The 12,689-nt window shown below is 38.2% G+C and overlaps 1 protein-coding gene across 3 annotated transcripts in view; it reads left to right on the top strand.

Moving 5' to 3' along the window:
• The window catches only part of PCDH19 (protocadherin 19), a 132,786-nt gene that overhangs the window by 93,012 nt on the left and 27,085 nt on the right, over positions 1-12,689 (top strand). The gene's annotated exons all lie outside the window — the stretch shown is intronic.

The following is a 12,689-nucleotide window of genomic DNA, read 5'->3' as shown; positions in this document are numbered from 1 at the left end:
CTAAAGGTGCAATGGACTTAGATTGTTCATTCCTCTTTTCCTAAGCAAGGTAGCTATATCTATTTCAATTTTCCCTAAAGTTTAAGAAACCTCCTCTTCCCTAGCTAACATATCACACCTCTCACAGTTGGTCAGTTCTTAAAATAAAACACTCTGAACCAAATCTCATGTTCTTTCTTCTATGGAGTCAGTTGTAAACTGCTAACTTTACTACAGATTTTCTCTCCTCTTCTCCTCCCTCTCCCCATATCTCCACACACTTTTTCTCTTGATGTTTTTTATTTATCTCTTCTTCCCACCATCCCCATTTTAAGCTCAGCCTGAATCTATCCTCTTTCTTTCTAGGGATAATTTCTCTTTCATCACTATATTTTTTTTTACAAAAAAGTAGAGATATTTTTAATGACATTTAATAAGAATTTTTTGGTTGTAGTAGTTCAGTGCTCCCTTAAGGAATATTTTAATGGCTTCTTTTAATTTGTTACAGTTGCCTTCTTGTTACAGTTGCTTTCCTCCCACATGGCTCATAGCACACTAGTATGAATGGACAAGACTCTTAGTAAACAAATGTCGATCAGTCAATTGCCCTTTTTAAAAAAATATATTTTTTCATTCATTTCAGAGAAGAAGGGAGAGGAAAAGAAAGAAAGAGAGAGAGAGAGAGAGAGAGAGAGAGAGAGAGAGAGAGAGAGAGAGAAACATCAGTGAGAGAGAAACATCAGTGACGAGAGAGAATAATTGATTGGCTGCCTCCTGCATGCCTGATGCTAGGGATTGAGCCTGCAACCCAGGCATGTGCCCTGACCAAGAATCAAACCGTGGCCTGCTGGTTCATAGGTTGACACTCAACCACTGAGCCACAATTGCACTTAACATGACCACACAACAGATGTTAACCACTAATGTTTAATCTCCAGGGAAGTTCTTATCCACCCCATTTTACAGATGCTGGGTGTAAAATGATTTACTCTAAGACATAGCAAGGATCAGAGGAGAGGAGAGTTTGTGTTATTTGGATTGGTTATGTGACTCCAGGGCATTGTTCTGTTTTCCCATTGGAAATCTCAAAGGCTGTAGGACTGACATGAAGTTTTCATTCCTGTTACAAAAGGGATACCTCCTCCAGTTTAGGAGAGATGTTGCTTAGGGAAACTGCAGTCCCAAATAGCAGTGGGACCAGAAAGATCAGTGAGTCAGAAGCATTACTGTGAGATGGAAGGAAATAACTGGTGTGCCTAACTAGCCCATGGGGCATGTTTGATAGAATCCAAGTGTGTCTAAAACGTTGGCATCTGTATAGATATTGGCCTTTCAGTTTGTTTCTTAGGTTTTACTCTTATAGTTTGCCTGCTGTTATCTGTGTCACTGGCAATTTCGTTGACCACAACACTTCAAATGAATCACAGCTGAGTCTCCTTGAAGTTTCCTTCCTTCTAACATTGCCAGTTTCTTGCTCATGTTGGGGTTTAAAATGTCTCCTTTCAAAATATGCCTGGTGAATTTCAAGTCTTTAGCTTCTGTTTCCCTCATGATTTCCTCTAACCTGGGCTATTTTGACCTGGATGTTTTCATTAAGATAAATGTCAGAATTTCTATCAGATGAAATCAATTCTTTTGTTTTATTGGACTGCAAGTTTACTGAGGCCCAGTCTGTTTAGATTGCCTTTTTCTTTGTGGTACTGTATGGGCATTTATCAAAGATGATCTAAATAACATTTTCTATATTGTTAAAACACCCTGCGATCACTCTTTTCTTTCAATAATTATTGAGGTGTTTCCTGTTTGTTTTTTTCTTTTTATTGGGGTTTTTGTTGTATAGGGGGGAAAGCCCTGATTCAGGCATCTGGATTCAAGTCCTGGATCTGTTACTAACTCCATTTGTGATCTCAAGCAACGTATTTCCTCTATTTAGGCTCTAGTTTCCTGTAAATGAAGCATTTGGACAGGACTGATTTACAGGGTCTCATTATTGCTGAAACTTTATGACTCTTCATTGTTCATTGACAATGAAAAGATTATTGGGGGACTGGAAGGCATTTTTTATGTCAGTAAATGAAACTCATTTTGGGGAGCAAGGTTCTTGTGTTTCAGCTGAAAGAATCATTTTCAGAAGCCCCCACAGGAGGATGGGATGTGGAAGAAGGCTTTATTGGCATGGAATTACATTTCTTGGGTTCCAAAGTCCCCTGCCCCTTAAGGCAGTCTGGAAAAGGTGCAGCTGGGAATTCAGCAAAGTCAGAATCAGGGACAATGTCCAGAGTTTTCATTGCATGTTGTAGCTGGGTGTGGTTCAGCCTTCAGGCTGGATTAAAGTCCATTTGTCCATGTGTGGAGCCCAACATGACCATGAGGTATGTGGGGCAGAAGGGAGCATGCCCCTGCAACAGGGGTCACAGGATCCATGTGCCCTGGAACCAAGAACCTGAATTTCCTTTGTTCGGAAGCATATATATATATATATATATATATATATATATATATAGATAGAGAGAGAGAGAGAGAGAGAGAGAGAGAGAGAGAGAGAGAGAGAGATTGCAGTGTCCACGCCCATCCTGCTCAATTACCTGTTACCAGGTGTAATTGATGTAATTGAGTGGCAATTAGTCTCCCATGTCACCCAGACTTCACTGGGCATGCATCTAAATTGTCTATGTCTAGTCCCTTTCCCCATCAATCAACAGGGAATAGACTTGGAGAATGTTAAATGCAGCTTTTTGGCAAAGCTCTGTAAATAGCATGTCTATATCTTTAGGTCTCCCCCTTTCACCCCTTTCCTGTTAAATAATAACCAGGTTGTTACAATGGTATCCTTTTGGATGGATTTTCCTCTGTATTTCTAAAGAGCAAGGAAGGATGGGAAATTTGACTCTTAGTCATGGGGCTTTGGTTGTAAAAATTCTTCCATTATGGCAAGGAAATGATGTTACGATGAAACATTGGTGGAGCTAGCTTGTGTTAAGCATTCTGAGTTTCTTCCTCCTCTTTGACTTCTGTTTGAATGTATTTAGCTTAACTTTGCTTTCAAGTGTGTATTTTCAAGGAAATGGTTCTTCTTTTCTTTTATACCCAATTCATGGTCTCATCATCCTTCTCCCTTACTGAATCATCCATTTCTGAATAGTTTGCAATTTTCAACTTAATTAGGTCTTTCCCCTAAGTGAAGAACACAGCTGTTCCCTCTTTGATGCTTTGGCAGTTGCCTCTGCCTTTCCCAAAATGGAATATTTATCTCTTTCCTTGGATTTCTTAGCTGGTCATTAGTTTAGGACTAGTAGCCCATCTCCTGGTAATGGAACTACCAAATTTCATGGCCAGAGTTGTTCCCATTACCTTTGGTGCCTTTTAAATCCTTTGTGGGCTTAGTTAATATGAAATGGGGATTTAGCAATCTTTCAAAGCTCCATTTGCCTTATAATCTCCAGTGATTCCATTGTTCAGCCTTTTGAGATACTGATTCATCTATGAGGAGAACCTAGCCCAATGCCCCCATTGTAGTTTGATGGAGAAATAGAGGATTAGAAGATACTAAATGTACTTTGTTCCTGAATTAAATGGTCCTCATTTGTCCACTTTACAGATTCACCACTTCAGTTCCTAAGAAGTTATCTTACCAGTTGGTCTTTCCCTTTACTTTTATGTGTAAGCATTTCAGAAAGCAATTGCTGTTTTTCCCTAGGTGTTTTGACTTTATCTGACCCTCTGACCTTTAACTTTATGGTTACTCACATCCATTTTTAATTGTTGGGATTTGCAAATATCATACCTTGCCCATACAGCACAGATATTAAGTCAGCTTCTCCACTCCATTCCAACTTCTCTCTCACATCATGCATCCTGTTATTCAAGCTAAAACCTTCTATATTGTTGGTTTAGTACTGTCTTTCCAAATGTATGTGGTACAGCCTGTTTTCCTGCCCCAAGTGCCTCATTCAATTTAATACTCATACTTAGCATATTAGGCATCTTGTCAATATTTCCTTTCTGAGGTCTATTTTTTAAAATTTGAATGCATTCTGCATGTGTTTTTCCCCCCCTTAAGTGATGAAGTCTGCAACAGTGTCAGAAATAGCTCTATGCCTAGGAGGAAAGGGAAAGAGCATTGCTCACATTTTCAGAAGGAGTGTTCAAGGGCAAGCTCTTGACAAAATTGTATCTACAGTGTCACTATATCTATCTACCTTCCTGTCCATTTGGGAACACAGGCATTCCAATACTCCCCTTGGGTTTTCGTAGTTTCCTTCATCATTAGCACTTCTATTCAGGGTCCTGCATTCCCAGGCTTTCTTTGCTTGTTTCCTGCTTCTCACATATATACTTATCTGTTCCATGTTCCATTTCCTCAAGGTACTAATTATTTCAAAGGACCTGTTAAAATCACTGGTCTCCCTTTCCAAGTAGCATTTGAAATCTTAATGTGATGATAATACAAAGAATAACTAATGGTGGCATTTGGATCACCAAGGAAGCCTGAAGGGAGTGAGGTTTTTAACATGGGTTTTCCCAGCAGCCCTTCCTTCATACCCCACCAGTAATTGGCTACAGTGTTTAAAGATAAGGACAGCTAGGGCTCCATCTCTTACAAAGCTTTACAGTTTCCTGATAGATAACAATACCTAACATGTATTGAGTTCTTTCTTTGTGCCCGGCACTGCTTAGCTTGGTTTACATGTATTTCCACTTTTAACCATCCCAACAACTTTATGAGGCCAGTGTTATTTTTTTTTTTCTATCTTACACAGTAAAAGGTACAGAGAATAACTAACCAACTTCCTTAGGATAGGGCTATTAAATGGCAGAACTGGGACTTGAACTAGGCCCTCTTACTCCAGAGCCCACACTTCCAGAGCCTCTGAGAGAGGGATGGTGCTATTTTCAAATACATGCTTCACGGAGAGAAGCTGTATTCAGATGTGCTGCGGGGTAGTAAGCTTCTTTTTGGCAAGGAGTAGATCAAGTCTTGAGTTGTTACAGTAGATGTGACTTGTTTATTTCTCATTCTTCTAGAGAGAAACTTTTCTGTTTTTGCTTCCCTGCAAGCAAATGTCGTATTGCAGCAGGAAGTTTTGCCTTTGATTTTCTGCACCCGCAAAATTAGCAATGTTAAATTTTTTTCTTCACCAGTCCCTATTGCTTTAGGTCCAGGATGGTTGCCAAGTGCCTAGGGCCAAGCTTACACTCAACCTTTTTCCTACTTTTGGAGCTGATGGTGCTGCAGGAGGGCTCTAGTTGGTATTGGTGAGCAGAAACATAGAAACTCCGGGCAGGGGTTCTGAGAAAGGGATAGCAGATTCTCCCATAAGCTTAGGGGCCAGAATAGCTAGAAACCCTATTTCACTGAGGTAGTGCCAATCTCTTCACTATAACTAGTTTTTCAATGTATTCATATGAATTGTTTTCTGACATGGATGGTTGTGTTTCCTGTTATTACTGCTTTTCCTTCTGGACTGAGTTTTTATTGACTGCTGCTTACTTAGTAGCCAACACCTGTGGGCTACTGCAATCATGGTAATGAACACTCTGCTCATGGAGGGAAGAATTTTCTCTCTTTTCCAGTAGCTGTTAGCCCAACATAGGGAATTGAATACATTCATTTACTCTTCGTTAGATAAACAAGATTAAATCCAGAATGAAAGAGGGAGCAGTCTTACCCCTGTCTGTGCCTTGCATGCTTTCCAGGGTCTGCACAGTTCCAGCTGTGTAAACATGCTCGAAGAATTTAGGTATTGTCTAATGGAAGAGGATTACAATTTGGGAGAGGCCCACCAATGGCTGGGTTGGAGCCAGACATTTTTCCACCCACTCCACTCCACACCCTGTGAGGTCGAGGTCAGCTTACTCAGCTCCTAGAGTTAGAAGTGAAGATGGGACAGCTGGTGTTAATTATTCTATTTTACAGCTTCTTATCACTAGAGGTTGAGAACTAGGCAAGGGTTAGGGAAATCTAAAACCATATAATCAAAGATGCTTCAGTTATGGTGCTAGGAAACAAAGGAATGGAAGACATTGGACAAAATAAAGAACCCACAAATATTTAATATGACAATAAAAATGTCTTGAAATTGTAGCTGCATTTATATTTAGTTTGAGTCTCTCTGTGGTTACTGGAAGCAAGGACAGATAAATATGGTTTGGAAAGAACTGATGTGTACTGATATCTGGATTGAGCTTTGTTCTTGAGATTTATTTAAGTAATGACCAGCTCAATAATGCTAAAAACTTTTCATATATGAGCATTATTATTGTGGAAGGAAATGTGGTTTCTCCATAACAAACAGAAATATTACAGATTATCTAATTTCTCCATCTCCACCTTCTACCCACAATTATGTGCACATTTGACTCTGCTCAATTCAGTACAGCCTGGAATCTAGTAATTAGTTCTGTTCCTCTAAAGAGGCACATAGACATGCATATCTCTGAGCTCCAATGTATGGGCTTGTTAAGATAGAAGGTTTCCATGCTTTAGATTCTTTAGGTTGTACCAAGGAAAGCATCAGTGATAGTTAATACAAAGGCAGCTGACTTTCCATTGGATGTGAATGTCAGGACATGGTCCTGATCCAGGAAGAAAATAAAGCATTACCTTTTTAAAAAATTATCTTTATTGTTGAAACTATTACAACTGTTCTCTATTTTTCCCCCATTGACCAGTTCCTGCCTGTTCCCACCCCTCCCACCAGGCCTTCACTGCATTACTGTTTGTATCCATGGGTTATCCATATATGCATATAAGTTCTTTGATGAATTTCTCTCCCCACCCTTTCCCTCTTGAGAATCTTCAGTGTGTTGCAAAGCATTACCTTTTAAATGCACTGGGATGCTCTGTGTTTAGGGATAACCCAGTCAGTTATATTCACTCCTGATAGAACTGACTACTGAAAACTATTTTCTGGAGCATCTCACTTCAAAACAGTGTGTCTGAGACAGAATATTTTCTTTATAGGATGGAAAGAGTCTGGTTTGAGAAGAAAAACTAGTTTGGTAGAGTACTGAATTTGAATCATATGGGAAGTGTTCAAGAATAGAAAGGGGAGGAAAATTCAATAATTTGCTATTTTCTATAATATTGGGATATCAGGGAAATAGAGAGTTCTAGGCTATGATGTATACACATGCATTCCTTTGTTCACTAGCTGTAGTAGTCTGGAGAGGTAGAAACAGTACCTCAGACTAGCAGCAGGGCATATGAGAACCCCTCTTTCATCATATTTAACTGTGGAGGGGGAATCCTGTCAATACTGTTCACATAGTGCCCTAGATTTTGAGACTGGGCCAGTAATACTATGCTGAATGCTGTAATTGCAGTACGTGAAGAACTTTCCATAACATTTAGCTCTTGAATGCTTGTCTGAATCATTAGGTATGAGTATTATGGGTGCCATATTAGCACTGGAATTTCTGAAACAAAAAAAAGAAAACACATTTGGCTTGCACTTAATCTACAATCACTTACACTTAAGCTGTTGATAGTTGATTGGTATCTATAGACTCCTGGACTTGTGCCATGGGACTCCTGAGTATATTTGATGGGTAGAACAGAGAGGGAGGCTATAGGTTTTGGCAAGCTATAATTCCCATTAGTCAGGCTGACTATATCTGACACTAGAGATTCCAGTTCACCAAGATGAAGGTTACTTCTCTAGGCTTTGGCTGAAAGCCCAATGATATTACCGTCAAGGAGAGGAGAGGACCAGTGACTCATTAGACTGCGAGTTTCTAATGAGTAAATAGTTGTAGTTTACTGAATCACCTGTTGATTTTTTTGGTAGACAAAATTCACGGCAACTTTTTTGGAATTTGAGGAAATTTTAAGCTTTTAAATTTTATTTCACAGTGAATGTTAACTATTCACTCTCTCAATAAGGAAATATGGGCTCTTTTATAGGATGTGTAGAATATATTTGCAGTTGTACAGTTACTATTACTCACCTCAATTTTTTCTTGTAAGTGATGCTGGTAACACAACCTGCTAAGGAAATTCCAGACACAGCTGTTTCTAATATTTGGTGGGGCTTACTCTGAAGGTTCCTTGGTGAGGAGGAAATGTCTCAGAGAGCAGGTCTTTTCCTTAATAGTGGATTTTCTTGGCCACTGCTATTTTTTCTGATTGCCTCCGTATAGCTTTTACAGAGGCATGAATTTCTAGGCAGAAAGATTTTATGTGATGAGGAAAGGCTACAAAGTTGAAGAAAGAGAGACAAAGTCTGAACAGAATAGTGAAACAAGAGGATATTTTGGACATGGCAGAGATGGGTTGAATACTATGGAATGGGGACAGGGAGATGAGATGAGAAAAGAGGAATGAGAAGTAATTAATGGGAACACATTATTTATAAGTGAGAATAAAAGGCCCACTGAATTCCAGGGGAACCTTTCTTTATGAAATGCCTACAAATATGTTGAAATTTTATAAAGGCAATTCCATCTAGCAATTGCTCTGCTAGAACTTACAAGCTGCAGTTCATGGATTATTCTATCTAGTTACTTTCCCCCTGCCCTGGACAATCTTTGGGATGTGGTCAGGAGAAAGTAAATAGGACAGATAGAAGATTTCCTCCCCATAGAGTCCAAAGAGCTTCCTTAAACAAAGGCAAGATATGAACATCATACAATATTTTACTTTCCAAACAACTTTCCTGAGAACTACCTTGGAAATTCTGTGGCTTCCTCGTAGTTCCCAAGTAATTTCAGAAATATTTCGGTACTCTGATTTGTTTCACTTTTTTACAATAAAAGTTGGCTTGTGTTAAAAAAAGAAAGAGAAAGAAATCACAGCTTGTGTCTAGTTGGGTGGTGTAGAAAGGCGAGCTCTTGTATCAATCATATTCTCTCTGTAAACACAGATGACCAGAAAGGAAGGCTTGTTAATGGTAATGCAGACCAGAAAAAAAGGCTATTATTTTCAGTCTGTTGAATAGTACAAAAATGCTTCTCAAGCACTGGGCTCAGATGTTTCTTTTTATTAACCATCACACAAGGAATTAGACTCATTTCAAACAGTTTGTTTTCCCACTCTTGTCTCCATAAAATCATTACTCATGAGTGGTTTCTTTGTTGAAATACTGTTGACCTCCCATATTGGAATGATAACAGGGTGCTAAACATATAAACATTTCAGGTTGCATTAACTCTGGAAGAAGGGGGATAAAGATTCCCTAGGAGAATAAAATCATTCCTCAATGTCATTGGTTGTTAATGTCCTTTAAGCATCTTATTCAGGAAGCTATGTCAACATTACAATTCTGGTGTGTGTGTGTGTGTGTGTGTGTGTGTGTGTGTGTGTGTGTGTGTGTGTGTGTTTAATAACAGTGGTAGGAGGTTTTAAAATATAATTCTTTATCTGTACCACTCTTTTTTCCCTTTTTCACCCCTGCCCCAAATCCAGGACCATTAGGATAGATGAAGGAGTTGTGACATGTTTTTAATAGATGAGCAGACAATGAGCCTTAGCTCTTCAGCTGGGCACTGTTTACATTTTGCCAAAGATGATTGTTTCACCTGCAGTTTTAATAACAAGCTAGATTATTTGATGTTCACTAACTGATATAACCAAATAAAGATTTCAAAGTAGAATTAAGGGGATAAGAACATTTTAGGGCCAAAGAAGGCATTTTCTTTAATAATTTTAATTTACTCTTAGAATAGTTTTATGTTAGAGTCCAATATTATATACTAAACAAGTCTGTAGCCTCCCTCACCATAACTGCCAAATTGGAATCTTAGATAATAGAAATTGTGTGGACTTGAATAAAGCTTCAAATTTTCTACTCCCAGTTCTGTCATGTTTTCTGAACATAGAACTCGACTCCTCAAGGCTTCTCCAGACACAGCATGGCATTCCTTCATAGCCCCATGTTTCAAGGACCCAGTCATGAAAGATTTGCATTTTAACCAACAGGGGCAAATACAATAACATTGAAGTTCAGGAGACACAGTGTTTTGGAAAAACTGATTCTTCCAAGGGTATAAAGATACATGATCTGTACTAAATGGAAAGAGCATTTAAATTTACCAGACTGCTTTTTTAGTAATCTTTAGGTTTGTTCCATCGATTTTTTCCATCTTTATTGAGATAGAATATATATATAATGCTCTATTGTTTTAACTTGTGAATGGAAATGAGTATTTACGATGCTAAGGACTGGTGATGGTGATGGTGATTGTGTCTGAATGTGCATGTGTTTGTGTTTGTCTGTGATTTTTTATATGTGGCCATAATCCAGGCTTACTATGTATCCTCTTACATAGATTTTTCTAGAGCTATGTTAGAGTGTTTTAAGTCAGGTAATCTCAACCAAAACGCCTTTTGATACTCCTATATTCAGAGGTCGAGCCAACTCAGAAAAAGTCCTCACAGCTGTGTCCCAGAGAGATTCCAAGAATTCCTTGATGCTTCAGATGGAACAGCTATTCCATCTTTCAAAGAAGAGTTGGACAAGCTAAAGGTCGGGGGGGGGGGGTCCTACTGGAACAGCCATGTGCTAATGGTGTAAAATACTTTTTCTTTCTAATAAGAGCAGTGGAACAAGCATATGATGCCTTAAAGTTACCAAGCTCCCTCAATGAATAGATTAATTGGCCTCACTTCTGAATTTGTCTACTTGCATTTGAGGCAACACCCTGAAAAATACACCTTGCTTTCTCTCACTAGTATGATTAAGTGGATCATTGGAAAAAGAGTAATTGTAAATACCTCTAAGGTAAAGAACAAAAAATAATAATGAGCCTTGTATAAGAATGATGGATAATGACAAGTAAACATAGAAGGTGGTGTTTGATCTCTTCAGTTTTGGTATTCATTATTCATAGTTATTATTCATAAATTCCAGCACAAATGTTAGGCTTGCACCCCAGTGACTCATTTGCATTTTACTTTAAGTTGATTTCTACCTGGTTTTGCAAACAAGTATTTAATGGTTTTGGTTGTCTCTCACTATCCATATGTTGCTATAGCTTGTCTTTTACACATAATGGCTTCTATCCCTCTCAAACTCTTTATCTCAGTCATTCATCTCATTCCATCCAATATTCTCTCTCTCTCTCTTTCTCACTCTCTCTTTCTCTCTCTCTCTCAAAAAGATTTCTAACGTGGAAAAGTGATATTTGAACAGATCCCCCTAAGGCAATCAATTTACTTTTAATTTGTCTGGAACTAAGCTTTTTTGTTGTTGTTGTTGTTGTAATGAGGAAGGAGTGAAATTGCTTTAAAATTTATTAGCTTCCAGGAAAATATTTGAAATGAATTTTTTTTAATGATTTTGCTGTTTGCTATACCCAGAAGCAGTGTCATAGCAATTACAGTATTCCATATGTTTGCTAGAGCTACACTGAAATATCAAGATAATGCTAGACTTTTTATGAGGCTTTTGTTGGTGACAAATAGTATAACCCAGGTAGTTAATAGATAGTAATCCTTCTGACACTCTTATTTGCTTTTAGTGACTATTTCTAATGATTGCTACCTAGCTGATGACATGACACACTTTGAAAGAGACAGTGATTGGTTTACTGAACACTGTATTTTTCCAATGAGAAAGAAGTCATTGGAGAAGTACTATATTGTTTCTTAGCTTCCCCACCGAGTACCATGAACATTTTGGCAGTCAAGAATCTTTAAAAAATTTGGAAGTTATAGTTACAACATTTTTATTGACTCGTGTATAGCATTGTCTGTTGTCCTGGGACTTGACTGAGGGAAAAGTCATTTCCTGTTAAGAGGAACACCAGCTGCTGGGTGCCTTTCCCCCCCTAACATTACATTTTCATTAAAAAGGGAAGATTTTTCTCCTGGTTAGTATGCCCTGTCCCTCTTGCTTCCATACTAGCTCTATTTGTGCCATCCTTACTATATATTCTGTCCGATACCCAGAAGCTCATGACCAGCATAAAAGTGCTTTCCCCCCCCCTCAAGTTAATGATGTGTTAGCAATTTCCTTATTTTCTAGAAAAGAGTGAAACCAAGTTGATGATAACTTTAGGTTCAGCGTTACTTGTAAGCATCACCTGAAGGCTCTGTCTTCCCAGCAGTATAACTACCTGTAGAATGTGTGAAACAGTCTATTTTTAATCTGCACAAAATCAAACAATTAGCTTGAACTCTTCACAGAAGTGAATACGCTTGTAGGTGTCCTACAGATATAGGCTAAGGGACTTAATTCTGTGGATGTCTTAGAATGAAACTTTTAAAAATTGTCCTATTTTAAAAGGTTTGCTCAGAGTGCTCTTTCTTTTGGGGAATAGTTCAATGGCCTTTTGTGACCCCTCATATTTTACGTGTAAAGATGTTTTATCAAATTGTTTCTAAGCACCTAGATGAAGTCCAGCATTTTATCAGATATTTTTCTCCACCATAGAAGACAAAATACAAAGGTTCCAGTCTAATAAATCTCTGCTTATCTCAGTCACTGTCAGCACCTCTTATTTCTTAGTCTCAATTTTCCAGGCAGCCTTCTGCTTCATTTCCTTGCTTCCCATGCATCAGCACAAGTTATTTATACTTATACACATCTTGAAATCTCTTCTTTATGGATTGAATTGAATTGAGCCCAAGTACAAAAATGAAAACTCCAGGAACTATTGAGATTGCCCAAATTGCAACTTAAATATTAAATTCTCAAGCACTTATACTTCAATATGTTTTAACTTTGTCTCTTTGACCAGATAAGCACTGTAGATTTCATTGAAGATAA

This window comes from Eptesicus fuscus, chromosome 1, assembly GCF_027574615.1.
Source record: "Eptesicus fuscus isolate TK198812 chromosome 1, DD_ASM_mEF_20220401, whole genome shotgun sequence".
NCBI classification, from domain to species: Eukaryota; Metazoa; Chordata; class Mammalia; order Chiroptera; family Vespertilionidae; genus Eptesicus; species Eptesicus fuscus.
Note: the sequence above shows the minus strand (reverse complement) of the source record. Positions and strands in the feature narration are given on the sequence as shown.